A 13520-nucleotide genomic window follows, 5' to 3' on the forward strand; every position below is an offset into this window, starting at 1 on the left:
CTGTATCTCTAGTCCTAAAATGTGAGTCTCTTGCAATTAGAAGTATCAAAGCTTGGGCCCAGCTGAGGTTGAGAGATTTGAATTCTGTCCAAGTCCTAAAAACAGAGACGGGAAGATGGGATTAAGAGCTTCCTTTCAAGGGGAGTTCTGTGGAGGAGTCACTTGGGACAAGCACTCCCGCCATCTGGGCCCGTTCTGACAGTCTAACCACATCGTGCCTTGTTGGCACCGATCCTCCAACGTCTCTCCTTCCGGGGTCCTGTCCCCCCCGGGCAACACCACCTGCCGCCACCGGAGCTGACCTGGATCCTGACCTCAGGCCGCTTCCCCTTCCACCCCCCGGACAACACATGCAGTACTGGGAGTTCTGGAAGGGCTTCCTGTCACTGGCGCCGCCGGAAACGGGCAGCAGTGCCACAGCGATCGATTCCTGGCTGGGGCTGGTTGCTTGCAGAACCATCTGTTAACAGGCTGTGGAGAGAGCTCAGAATTGTCTGAGAAATGACCTCGAAGGCTCATCCTGGGTTGCCTGGCAACGAGCAAGCCGGGACTGATGGCTCCCTGTCCCCGAAGGAGGGGCTGTGCCCGAACTCTACCTCCCGCGGGGAGAGGGTGAGGCGGGCACAGGCGCCCCCGGGCCCCCCAGCCCTTCATTCCCCCCACTCCATCACCTCCAAGGTCATTCTCACACTGGCCTTTGGAAAGGGGGAGGACGTGGCTGCGGCCCAGGGTCCCTCTGCCCCGGGGCGCCTCCAGCCCCCGACAGGGCCCTGCCTGCTGGCGCTGGGCACCGCTCACCTCCTTGCTGCAGGTGGCCCCGGGGCGCTTGGCGTGGCCAGGGCTCAGCGGGCAATCCTTGGGCAAGTGGTCGCGGGGCCTGCGGCTGCGGGGCAAGGGAAGGGAGGGTGGCCGCGAGCCCAAGAAGGGACTGTGGGGACCCAGGCACCTGCTCGGCGGCTCGCCCCCCTCCCGGACATTCCGGCCCAGCTCCCCACGTGCCTCCTCCCCTTGACGACAGATGCTGCTGGGCGCACCTGACTTTGTGGCAAGGTCGGCAGCGCTCAGCGCTCGCCTCTCATCACACGGTCCCCAGGTGCCTGTGTCAGGCTTTCAGTCTCCCCCAGGGCCCGACAGCTTATGAAAGGCCTGAGCTGTTTCTCAAAAGGAGAAGTGTGGCTTGCAGAAGAGGGCACAGCTTTGCGCTGAAACCCCAGCTCCTGAGCTGAGATTTGCCTCCCGGGGCTTGTCCCCAGCTCCATGAGAGCAGCTCAGCATGCCATAGACACTCGGGGCTTCAGAGATCTCTCTGGCTTGGGAGCAACCGCCCCGGGTAAGAGCAGGGCCGGGGAGGCGACAGGGCCCCCACACCATCCAAGACCTGAGGGGACACAGCTGCCTCCCTGGAGAGGCCTACACAGCATCTGCTTCTGGGGGATGGATGTGGATTACCTGAAGGCCCAAGGCTGGACCCTTGACTCCTCCCCTCCCACCTCCTCCTCCCCTTCTAGAAGCCCATTGTGTTGGGTCCCTGGCTTCCACCTGCCTGTAGTTCCACCCAAAGGATCAGAACGGCCCCCTGATTTTCTTAAGGCTTGGGAGAAGAGGGAGAATGACAGGCTGTGTTCCCACGTGAGGGTACACCGGAACCCTCTGGGTGAGAGGCTTGCTTAAAATAGAATTGCCCAGGCCCCAACTCGAGAGAGTCTTTTTTTTTTTTTAAGATTTTATTTATTTATGAGAGATGCAAAGAGAGAGGCAGAGACACAAGCAGGCTCCCTGCAGGGAACCCAATCCCAGGACTCCAGGATCACGCCCTGAGCCAAAGGCAAACACTCAACCCCTGAGCCACCCAGGTATCCCAAGAGAGTCTAAATCAGCAGAGCTAAAGTGGGACTCTGAAATACTCTTCTAACCAAGCTCCTCACCCCATGACCCTGATTCAGGTAGTTTTCCGTCTATTCCAGTGGAGTGCCTCAGGCAAGCTTGGCTCCAAATCCAAGTTCTATTCCTGTATGAGTTTGGAATCATTTCAGTTTTGAGCGATGGCTATCCAAAATAACAGAGGTCTTGGGGAACCTGGCTGCTGTGACTTTTGACCTTGGGGTTGCAAGTTCGAGCCCCACGTTGGGTGTAGATTTTACTTTAAAAAAATTTTAATAATCTTAAAAAAAATAAAAAAAGAAATAACAGGGGTCTAAACAAGACAGAAGTTTACTTCTGTCCTGTGAATGTCTGGAAATGTAGTCCAGGCTGGTATGGTGGTGCCACAATCATTCAGGACCTAGACTTTTGCTCCAAAATCTTCCACATTCAGCTATTGTCTCATGGTCCAAAATGGCTGCTCTAGCTCCAGCCCTCATGCCTATGTTTTGTCTAGCAGGAAAGAGGGAAGGAAGGAGAAAGGCACAATCCCTCCACTTAAAGGGTGATTCGTGAAAGTTGCCAGTACCACTTCTACTTACATTCCACTGGTCATAAGCTAGATGTGCTAGAAGGGAGGAGAGAAAATGTAGATATTTGAGTGTTGGTAAGTGGTGATTTAAGGCACAGAAAAGGCATCCAAAGGAGCCAAAGCAGGAGAAGGTGGTAGAAGAGAAAGATAAAATCAACTAACATCAATTGTTTACTTCCCCAATGCCTGTCACTATTCTAAGCATTTTACGTGTAACCATGAATTTAATTCTTCCAATAATCCTGTGAGGGAGACCCGGCTCTTCCTTGTGTGTCACGCAGCCACCACCAAACCACACGGATTGAGAGATTAGCCTCGCCTGCTGACTCCCTGAGGGACTCTGAACAATTTCTGTGCAGGCAAAAGGATGTAGGAGAACCATATGTACTTAGTCGAGACCAGACACAATTTACAACACCCCCCTCCCAAGACCTGGGTACATTGCCTCCCAAACCTTGAGAAGTCAGACCTCTGCCCCCCAGGAAGAAAGTATATGTGCCATCCTGATGCCTATAAGCCCGGTGTCAGCCGGGGTGCCCCATAAGACTAAAGTTCCACTCAAACCCCATCTTGTGCTCTGAGGACATGCTAGGGGTTTCTAGCTCTGGCTTCTTCTTTCTGCTGAAGCATTTTGTCTGTGGGCATTTGTCCCTCAGAGACCAGGGAAAGAGTCTGGGAAGCCTATGCCCAACTGCCTCCGGCTCCTCCCCAGCCACCTGGAGAATTTTATGAGCAAAGTGTTTCTGTGACTTTTTTTTTTTTTTAAGGCAAATCAGAGCTGTCACCCTGCTAGACAATTGCTAAGCCCAATTGCTGGGCTCCAACACCTCCAGAGAAATTTGCTTTGGGCACAGTGCTGGACACACAAAGAGATGCCCAATAAAAGCTTGTTGAAAAATCATCATCATCTGAATAAGTGTTCACCATGTCCCAGGCACTACGCTAAGAGCTTTACTAATATTATGCCTTTTGTGGCAGACAACCGCCAAGATGTTAATTTTACCGAAGAAAGAACTGAGACTCACAGATGTATTTGCCAAAGGTCTCACACCTGGTATGTGGCAGAGCTGGGATTCGAAGCCACAAATTTTTCATCATAATGCTCAGATGTCTACAGCCTCAAATAGCCACCCCTCCCTACCCACAGGTACCATGAAAGTTCCAGGAGCCTGGAGTCGAGGCTGCTGGTTCTGTGGACAGACCCCTGCCAGAAGAGTGAGTTCCGTGTGGGCTCTCAAGGATTCGACCAACTGCGGGATACTCCTGGCCATCGCCTCGCCCAGCTCTGCAACCCCCACCCGGGTGATCCTGCCCGTCACAGAGTGCAGGCCATTTTCACTGTGGAGGGAGGGAGGGAGGGAAGGCCAGGCCTTTCATCCACAGGACACTTGGAAACAATTTCTAGAAAACCAGCATAATACAGAGTTGAGCGGCTGGACTCCAGCCTGACACTCCTCTGCTTTGTGACCTTGGCCAAGCTAGTGAGGATTAAATGAGTTAATACATGTCACATAAAGCCCTGAGAAAGGGGCCAGCACGCTCTCAATAGCCTCCCAGGGTCCAGCCATCATTATGACTATTTCAGCTAAAACTGGTACCAGTGGAAGCCAAACCAGCCGGGAAGGCCTGAGTTCTGGCCCCTCATCCCGTCTTTTTTATACATAATAAAATTGGCTTTTTTAAAAAAAGATTTTATTTGTTTATTCATGAGAGACAGAGAGACTGGGTCTCCAGGATCACACCCTGGGCTGAAGGCGGCGCTAAACCGCTGGGCCACCCAGGGATCCCCTAAAATTGGCTTTTAAATAAGAAGTGATACATTGTCAGGGCCACCTGGGTGGCTCAGCGGTTTGGCACCTGCCTTTAGCCCAGGGTGTGATCCTGGAGACCCGGGATCGAGTCCCACATCGAGTTCCCTGCATGGAGCCTGCTTCTCCCTCTGCCTGTGTCTCTGCCTCTCTCTCTGTCTCTCATGAATAAACAAACAAAAATCTTAAAAGAAAAAAAAAAAAGAAGAAGAAGCGATACATTGTCAACTGGTAAAAAGTATAAAAATTCAGATGAAAAAAAAATCACCTACAATTCCACTCTCTGAAGACCATCTTTCCATTCTTCTATTTAATGAGTATCATGGCGATGTGGTGCTGTTTGTTTTCTTCCCCAGAGGGTGACTGGGATCTGTGGTCCTCCCAGCCCAGCAGCATCTGAGTCACCCTGGTCCCAGTCACCTGAGCCTCTGGCTCTCCTCACGGTGGGGGGTGATGTCTCAGAGGCAAGGGAAAGAGTCTGGAGCCTGCGCCCAAGTGCCTCCGGCTCCTCCCCAGCCACCTGGAGAATTTTATGAGCAAAGTGTTTTTGTGACTTTTTTTTTAAGGCAAATCAGAGCTGCCACCCTACTAATGATCTTTCAACAGCTTCCTGTTGCGCTTAGCAAAAGGCCAATGCCCGGACCTGATGGCCTGAGTCTGAATCTTGAATCCAAGTGATTTAAGCCTCTCTGTGCCTCTGTTTCCTCATCTATAAAATGGGCACAACGGAGTCTATGTCCTTGATCCATTATGAAGTGAAATGTGCTATGTGCTTAGAACAGCACCTGGCGTACAGAAAGCCCTTGCTAAATGGCAGCAACTCTTACTATTATAATTTTCTCCTTTCTTCTCTTTGCCCTCTACCCAAGGACTCCACACGCCGACAGCCTGACTGTGGAGACCCCACTTTTAAGCCCTCTGCTACATGGCCTCTGACAGCAACCAAAAGTGAAAGGACAGAGCAAGCCTTTCTCCTCAGATGTCTTTCTTGTTTTATGAGGGATAGGGGTTTCTCCAGAACCCCCTTCGGTCTCATCAAGCAGAACGGGGTCCCACACCTGCCCATTAAAGACTAACTGGCAGAGAGGAATGGGAACCCCTGGTTATAGAACACCTGAACCAATCGGGCTTCTGTCAGCTTTGACAGGTGCTTCTCAGATTCCAGGTGCCTCAGAATCAGCCACAGGGTTTGTTAAAACTGATTTCTGGGCCCCATCCCCCAGGCTTGATTAGGTAGGCCTGAGGGGGCGGTCAGGGGTTTGCATTCTCCCCAGCATCCAGGTGCTGCTGGCCCCGGACCACACTTGGAGAATCCTGGCACAGAGAGGGATCAGTGTCTGGGCCCCAGGGTGTAACCCGAATCCGGCTGCGGTCTTGGCCCCTGGAGACTGAGGCAGGTGCGTGCAAACCTTGTGGCCCTGGCTATGGAGATTTCTGTGGGTCCTCAGGGCTGATGCTCTCATGGCCACTGTCCTGCTCCCGCTGATTTCTTGCAGCTGTTGCCTTTATTTCTACCGTGGAATTGACCCAAATGAGGGACAAGGGATGAGAATATTTTCCCCTGTTCCCAGAGCAATCGTGACTACAGGCTATAGTGTGACTTTTACTAAAGACACGGCGCACAGTGGAAAGTAGCCCAAGAGACATTCTGTTCTTAAAAGCCCTGCGGCCACCTGACCCTGGGACTCACAAGTTCTCACCGGTCCTTCATTCCACTCGTGACCCAGCCAGCTCCTCTTCAGTTCTCCCTCCTTACGCTCCCCTCCCTCCCTCGTAGCTGATCCCCCTCCTAGGGCAATCAGCACCCTGCAGCTCCCTCCACCCCCCTTCCCCTCTGTCAGGCCTGTGGCCACGCCCACAACCCCCACACCTGCACAGAGGGCCCAGGGCAGGAGAGTCCCTGAGTCTGGGTCCATCCCTGGGAGTTTGGGTGGGGGTGCATGGGGGCTAGGGTGAGACTCTGCCTCCTTGTGAGCCGGAGTGGGCACTGGGCTTCCCTTCTGAGCTATCCTAGCTCTGAGATGATTCTAGAAACATCGGTGGGGATGCTGGGACTTATGCAAAAGTATGGCAGGGGATCCCCCCCTCTTTAGCTCTCAAAACCACTGACAACAGCTCCCAAAAGGAATCTTTGAAGCTTTTGAACCTCAGAGGCAGAGAACTTGCTAGCAGGGGAGAGGAACCCATGAAGACATCCAGAGGCATCAGTTTGAAGGACGTTTTAGAAGACTCTAGAAGGACAGTGTTTTTCTAATGTATCTTGGTCTTACCTCCCCAGGTTCTGGAAAAGTGGCTGTGTCTTTCACTGTGAACTTTAAGGGTGTTCAGGCAGGACCTGACATGGGGAGGACTCTCTTGGCTGTCAGCTTATTCTGAAATTGGAATTTCCGATGCACCTGGAAGAGTCCAGAAGGGGACCATTGTTATTTATAACCACAGCTTCCTTCTCAAGAGAGTAAATCCTGCTTCATTAAATAAAGGGCCCCTTTGTTCTGAAGCCTCTTACTGGTCTGGTCGGGCAGAGAGTCCTGGTAGCCAGTTGGGGGGAGAAGGTGGGGTGGGAGACCCAACTGCCCACACTGATCGGAGGCCCCTGGAGCACCACGGTGGCCAGAGCCATGAAAGAGGCCAGGTGGAAGACGAGGGGCTGGCAGTGGAAGGGTGCGGGTTGGGTTGAGGGGTGAGGGGTGAGGGAGGAATGCCCGGTGGCCACAGCTTTTTAAGAACAGGAATGTCCCAGTGCCACTTCCAGTCTGGGCTGAGCAACGCTACCATTTCCTCAAACTGACACATCGTCAGTGAAATTCTGCTCACAGAGCAGCCTGGTATTCACGGTTTCTTGAGAGAAGAAATGGGCTGCATCCTATGTTTGAGTCAATTCCAGGGCAGAAATAAAGGGAACAGCTGCTAGAATTCAGCAGAAGCAGGAAGCCAGAGCCACACAATTGAAGCCTGAGACTTTGCAGAAGTGGAGGGTGAGGGATGGCGTCTGAGCCAACTTTATTTCAAGCTGGGAGCCTCCAGCTAAGCCTCGCTTCTTCCCGGGGGGCAGTCATCTGCCCCCTGCTTCCTCCCTAAAAGAAGCCCTTTTTGTTCAGGTGTGAGGGCGGTGTGCCCACCTCCAGGGGATGGGGACTGTGTGTGTGTCCCCACTCCTCTCTGCCGTGTGACTGGGTCGGGTAAGTAGGTGACCCTGTTCTGGCCAATGAGACAGAAGGGGAAGTGGTTCGGGGGCTTCTGGGAAGGGTTTCCCTCTCTGATTAAAGCAGAGGGTGCCCTTTTAAGGCAAACACTGCCCCAGCTTTCCTTTCCTGGGCTGCTGTCTGTGACAGAGCAGCCCCTGTTGATAAAAGTGGGGGCTCAGAGTCAGGGTAAAAGCACGGCTCTGCCTCTAATTAGCTGTGTGGTCCTAAATGAGTTACTCTATCTTCTCCTTAATGTTCCTCATCTGCAAAATGACAATCATGGTGGCACCTTCCTCATAGGGTTGTTGTGAAGATCAAGTGAGCAAGTACACCTAAAATGTCTATATAGTTCAGACACATGGTGAGCACTCGGTGCATGAGAGCTATTATTACTATTTTTGTTATCTGTGGATATGATGCTTAGAGCTGCTGCACCATCTTTCAGCCATGGAAGAGGGACCTTGACACGGAAGATGGGAGGGCAGAAAGAAGAAAGGAGTATTCATTCAAAATGGCTGACTTCAAGCCTTTTTTTTTTTTTTAATTTTATTTATTTATTCATGAGAGACAGAGAGAGAGAGAGAGAGAGAGAGAGAGAGAGAGTCAGAGACACAGGCAGAGGGAGAAGCAGGCTCCATGCAGGGAGTCTGATGTGGAACTCGATCCCAGGATTCCAGGATCACACCCTGGGCCAAAGGCAGAGGCCCAACCGCCGAGCCACCCAGGCGTCCCAACTTTTTTTTTTTTTAAGATTTATTTATTCATGAGAGACACAGAGAAAGAGGTAGAGACATAGGCAAAGGGAGAAGCACACTCCCTATGAGGAGCCCATTGCAGGACTCGATCCCAGGACCCCAGGATCACGACCTGAGCCGAAGGCAGATGCTCAATCACTGAGCAACCCAAGTGCCCCAAGATTTCTTAAGATAAAAAATTCCAAACTCTTTGGGCAACTATTAGTTGAGTGTTGCTTGCAGCCTAAAGTATCCTAGCCAATCCATACATAAAAGCTTTATGCCCATTATTGATTTAGAATGAGAAATAAAACCACTTGGCTGAGAGACTCTCATATTTATTAATGAGAATATTCACCTTGGAGGCAGACCACGGCATGGACTGCTAGTTATTCTCAAATATTTCTCCTTTCTTTAATAAGAACTGCCATGTTTTAACTTAGTACATGCTACTTGGCTAAAAACTACATTTCCCAGGCTCCTTTGCAACTAGGCCATATGCCTAAGTTCTAACCAAAATGATATGAATAAAAGTGATGTGTGCCACTTTGAGGTTTTGCCTTTTAAAGGATTGGGCATGCCCTCTCTCATTCTTATCTCTTCTTGCTGATGGGAAGATAGCAAGAGCTGGAGCAGTCACCTTGGATCCAGAAATGCAAGAGGCATTCTGAAGGTGGACAGAGTTGCCCCTTGTCCCCTCACCCCCAGCCTGGAAATCACCTACTTCTGACCTCTTACATGCAAGAAAAAGAAACAATCTTGTTTAAGCCACTGTATTTTTGGATTGCTTCACTAGAGCAGATCTATATGAGGCTCCAGAATAGCAACTAGAAACAGTAGCACAGAAACACTGTTCTGAGACTATTACTGTGATTCTCTGTATCAGTTCGCTGTTGCTGCATAACAAACCACTCAATATTTAGGACTTAAAACAATGATTTATTATTTCTCATTATTCTCTAGGCTGGCTGCATTCTTCTGCTTTTTCCAGGCTTGCTTGTGCAGCTGCATTCAGTTGGAGCAATGGACGAGGGCTGGATTCAGCTGGGACACTGGGGATGGCTAGACTCCCTCTCCATGGGGTCTTTCATCATCAAGGAAGATATAGTCCAGGCTGGGTTTCCTCATATGGTGGTTCCATGCGCATTCTGAGAAAAACCCCCAAAGCACAAGCACTCATCAGGCCCCTGTTTGTGTCTTGCTTGCTGATCCTTCACTGGCCAAAGCAAGTCACATGCCAAACCCAGCATCCGTGTGGGAGGGGCCTACACAAGGGTGTAGCTACCAGGAGGCTTGATTCATTGGGCCATTTGGGTAACAATCAACCTCACCCTATTATGCCCCATGAATTTTGGAAGCTCATTACGGGTAATTAGAAATCCTAGTACGGTGCTCATTAGGCCCATCTGCACAGAGACTAATAACCCCCTAGGAACTGGGACAATTAAAATTCATTCCTTTATTTGGTTATTCATTACCTACCTCCAAAAAAGATTTTCAGGTTGTTTGTGTAAATACGAAAGATTTTTAAATGCTAAAATAAAATTTAAAATGAATATTGGGGAGAATCAGCACGACAGGAGAATGAAGGTAGGAAAAACAGAAAAGATGGCATCAGAAGTAGGGTCAGAATAAGAAGCATGTGTCCCGGGGGCCCATGCTGCTGCTAAGAGAGGGACAGGAGGGTCACTGGAGAGTGTCTGACAAGATCCAGGAGATGGCCAGGGAATGGGGCTCAGGGGAGCTGGGATGAAGCTGCCTCCTAAGCGATCCAAGGTGGTGCTTCTCACCCTTTGCTGTGCATTAGGATCGCCTGTGGAGTGGGCTTAAATACAGATTCTGAGGCCCAATCCCTAGAACCTGGATTTTTAACAAGTTTCCCTGGTGATTCTGAAGTAAGTGGTCTTTGAACCACATTTTGAAGTGACTTTAAAGCCCATAAGCTGGTGCCAGCTTCTAGGCAGGATATTCAGAGGGGAAGAATAAGCAAGAGGAAAAGCTTCTTGAATAAGTGAATGGCTATCAGAGTCACAGGAAGATTCTTGAAAGGACAATGGGATACTATGTGATTTTGGAGCTTTCTAATATCTCAGATACTTTGTGCACAGAACAAACCTCTGCCTTGAGCAGGTATCTCCTAGTGGGTCTTGGCCTTCCGCAATTTTGCCCGCCTCAGGACCTGTCCCTGTGAAAACCCCCATGGCAGGGATTCTTTCCCCGCCACTGCTGATTGGACACGGATGGGCACCTGACTCAAGCTAGATTAATCAGTTTCTCTGCCAGGAAACTGGACAGAGGTAAGCGTCTTTGATCCTGCGTCCATTGATGGCTGTGTTCTGCCACGACAGCCCACAGAACCGTGCTGTTAAGGGGCAGGATTGCCTGGCCCCTACCTTTCCTGGATCCTGGCTCTTTGGCTTCCCTCCATTTTGTGACACAGTCTAGCATCCTTCTACTAAATTCCACCTCTGGCTGAGTCAGCTTCTATCCCTGGCTTCCAAAAGCACCTTAACTACTACAGGCTGGCAGGGTGAGATGGGATCAGAGCTAGTGTATCTGAGGTGGTCCCTATGATTCCAAACTGGGCTGTCCCTAAGAAACAGGCCTGTCTGGTCAGTTTTCTGAAGAAACCACAAGGCACCAAAGGCATGTGTTGAAAGAGCTGTGGAGGCCTGGGAAAGATGGGAACTCGCTTCTGAGATGCGGACAGTAGATCAGCGAGGGACATGGAGGGCTGCTAAGTTTGGCGGTCGTCTGCGATCTAACAATAGATAACTAATAACTGAGAATGAGAATGAGAATGGGCACAGAAGCTCTCCAGAAAGCAGTCACAAAGGGCACTACAGGGCAACTGTGTGTGTGACCCAAACTGGCTTCACTGGGACCTCAGGCACTAACATCTAGGTCAGGGAGAAGAGGAAGGGACGCTCCTTTGGCAATCCAAGAAAGGAGCCCAAACTATTGGAAACAGCTGCTAATGCCCATGTCCTTTTAGGGTATGTCCTGTTTCATCATCATGATGGACAAAATAAGTTTACAATTCCTCTGACCTAGAACATACCAGGATTGCTGAGTGTCCCTCCTAAGGCTAGTGAGAGGTCCACCTTTTCTTCTCCTGAGGTGAGTCCAAAGGACCCCAAAATGTCTACAAGCCCAACAGAGGCAATTCCAGTTAATTTTGCTTGGTGGCGGAAGAAACCAGAAAATCTGGTTTGGACCACTGAGGGGGCCCATTTTCAGCTGCACAGCCTTCCCCAAACCAGAAGTTCCAAGAGTTTCTCAGAGCACGTCTGAGGTGATGAACTATTGCCTTCACAAAACACCCAGAGATCTGTCTGAAGCAACGACTCAGGGATGTCCTGATTTGTTAGAGCAAAGAAGTCCAGACCATTGATCCAAGCTGCCCTCCGGAATGCTGAGTCAGGCAGCATGCTGCCCTGGAAGGGAAGGGAGACTCAAGGTTGTGCTAACAGCGTGGGGACTTCTCGGGGCCTGTCTGGGCTTGCCACTTCCCTCAGGGAAAGGTAGGCCCCTGAGGGTTTCATGAGTCTTCCTCCCTTTCCTGCCTTCTCAGTCTCCTCCTGCTTCCCCTGCTCATCTCTACTTCATGCCCACTGTTTCTCACTGTCTGCAGGCCCAGGGTGCTCAGACACCAGGGCTTCGCCGCCCCCCCCCCCCCCACACACACACACAGGATCCACTCCAAGTAGTCTCACTCTTTTCCCTCAAGATTTTTCTTTCAGGAAACTCCTGAAGGACCTGTCAACAGCATTTGGTGACCACTGTTCTGCTGATGTCATGGTCATGGGGTGGGGGCCAGTACCCTGACTCACTCCCCACCCATGGTGGAGGAAGGTTTTTTCCACAATCCTGGACCCAGAATCCAGGGAAGAGCCAAGGAGCTAGGGTAGGATCGTTCTGGAAACTGCTGCCCAGTCCCCAGTGGAACAGATGCGCCTTCTGGTGGCCTACATGGCAGCCCCACCCCCGCTCTTATGCCCCAGCATGTACCTCATTCACCCCCCCATGGCCATCAGGACCCTGCCTGCCTATCTCCACCCGGGACTGGCTGCCTCTCTACCAAAGCAAGGGCCTCAGCTGAAGGGGCAAGTGAGGTCGCTCCAGAGTTCCTTGTCTGCTGAGTTGAGTGGCACTGAGTTTATAGTTATTCCCAGTCCATTCTGCAGAAGTTTTGAGACCCACCAGAAGGGCTGGGGAGGTTCCTTTCATGCTGCAGGCCTCTGTGAGTGTAAGTACAGGAAGGCCAGGGAAATGGTGAGGTCTGGGGTGGCATCTCAGCCATCCTCGAGCCCTGAGGGATGCAGGCCTGGCCGGCCCACACAGCGGAACGGCTCCAGAAGAGGAGGAGTCCACTCTCTCAGTGGAAAATGGGAATAATAAGATCTTAAAAGGAGATTATAGAAGTAAAGCCTTTTGTTCAACCTCTGATGAGGTCAATTTTCCGGGGAGCGGGGGGATGAACACCCTGGTAGGCAGGGCAGGAGTGGGGTGGAGTGAGATTTCAGAATCTCAGGTGGCTCCAAATCCTGGCAGCAAAGCCAGACAAGCAAAGACAAGGACTGATTCTTTGATACTTGTGAGTTTCTGTCTGGAGAAGGAGAACCTCGGGAACCTGACTTGTGGGCCTGGGCACGTTTGTCAAATGAAAAAAAAAAAAAAAACTGAATCAGTGAATGACTAAACCAACAACTGTAGGTGGGAAGGGCCCTCTGAAATTCTGAAATCGTGAAACCTGACTGCTGGAGACCAGGAATGGCGGAAAATTGGGAGCTGCCCCCCTGTTCCCAGCCCCAGAACCCACTATGTTCCTGCTGCGAATTTGCCTCGGCGCCACCTGCTGGTGGGCACTGAGCGGGGCCAGCTACCCCCCCAACCCCCCCACCCCCCCACCCCCGGACTGGGAGGGAAGTCCATCTCCTGGGAGCCGAAAGGGAACCCCAGAAGGCTGAGACCAGACGACCCAGATGACCTGCCTCCTCTGGAACACCTGCTACCTAATTTATCCCGATCCTTCTGGGGTCAGTCAAGAAAACATATCAAAGCCTTGGAAAAAGGCCTGAGCGATTCCTGGGTGTCCTTTCAGAGGAGGTCTGGGTGTCAGCTACGTGTCCTCTGGATGATCACCTGATTCTTTAGGGTTGTGTGCTATTGATTATTTGATTGACTTTATAACTCTGTAGGGATAGAGGCGATTTGTAGAAAACCGATAATCATGGAAATGATTCCTGCCCAAGAGCAAGCAAATGAGTCTTGTTCATAACACAAAGAAGTTTTGTCCAGTAGAGAATGTAAATGCCTGAAGTGGAATCCTCATCTGAGC

At 51.0% G+C, this 13520-nt stretch overlaps 1 long non-coding RNA gene across 2 annotated transcripts; it reads left to right on the forward strand.

Annotated features, from left to right (window-relative positions):
* Positions 1–485: 485 nt before the first annotated feature.
* LOC140634107 (uncharacterized) lies at positions 486–6792 on the forward strand. Of its 2 annotated transcripts, none has more exons than XR_012031646.1 (5): positions 486–612; positions 3220–3506; positions 3600–3667; positions 5535–5657; positions 6539–6792. It is a non-coding gene; the product is annotated as an uncharacterized lncRNA (long non-coding RNA). The 2 variants fall into 2 exon arrangements; XR_012031645.1 differs by having other exon boundaries at positions 512–612; positions 3431–3506; positions 6539–6788.
* The last annotated feature ends 6728 nt before the right edge of the window (positions 6793–13520 follow it).

This window comes from Canis lupus, chromosome 5 (assembly GCF_048164855.1).
Source record: "Canis lupus baileyi chromosome 5, mCanLup2.hap1, whole genome shotgun sequence".
NCBI classification, from domain to species: Eukaryota; Metazoa; Chordata; class Mammalia; order Carnivora; family Canidae; genus Canis; species Canis lupus.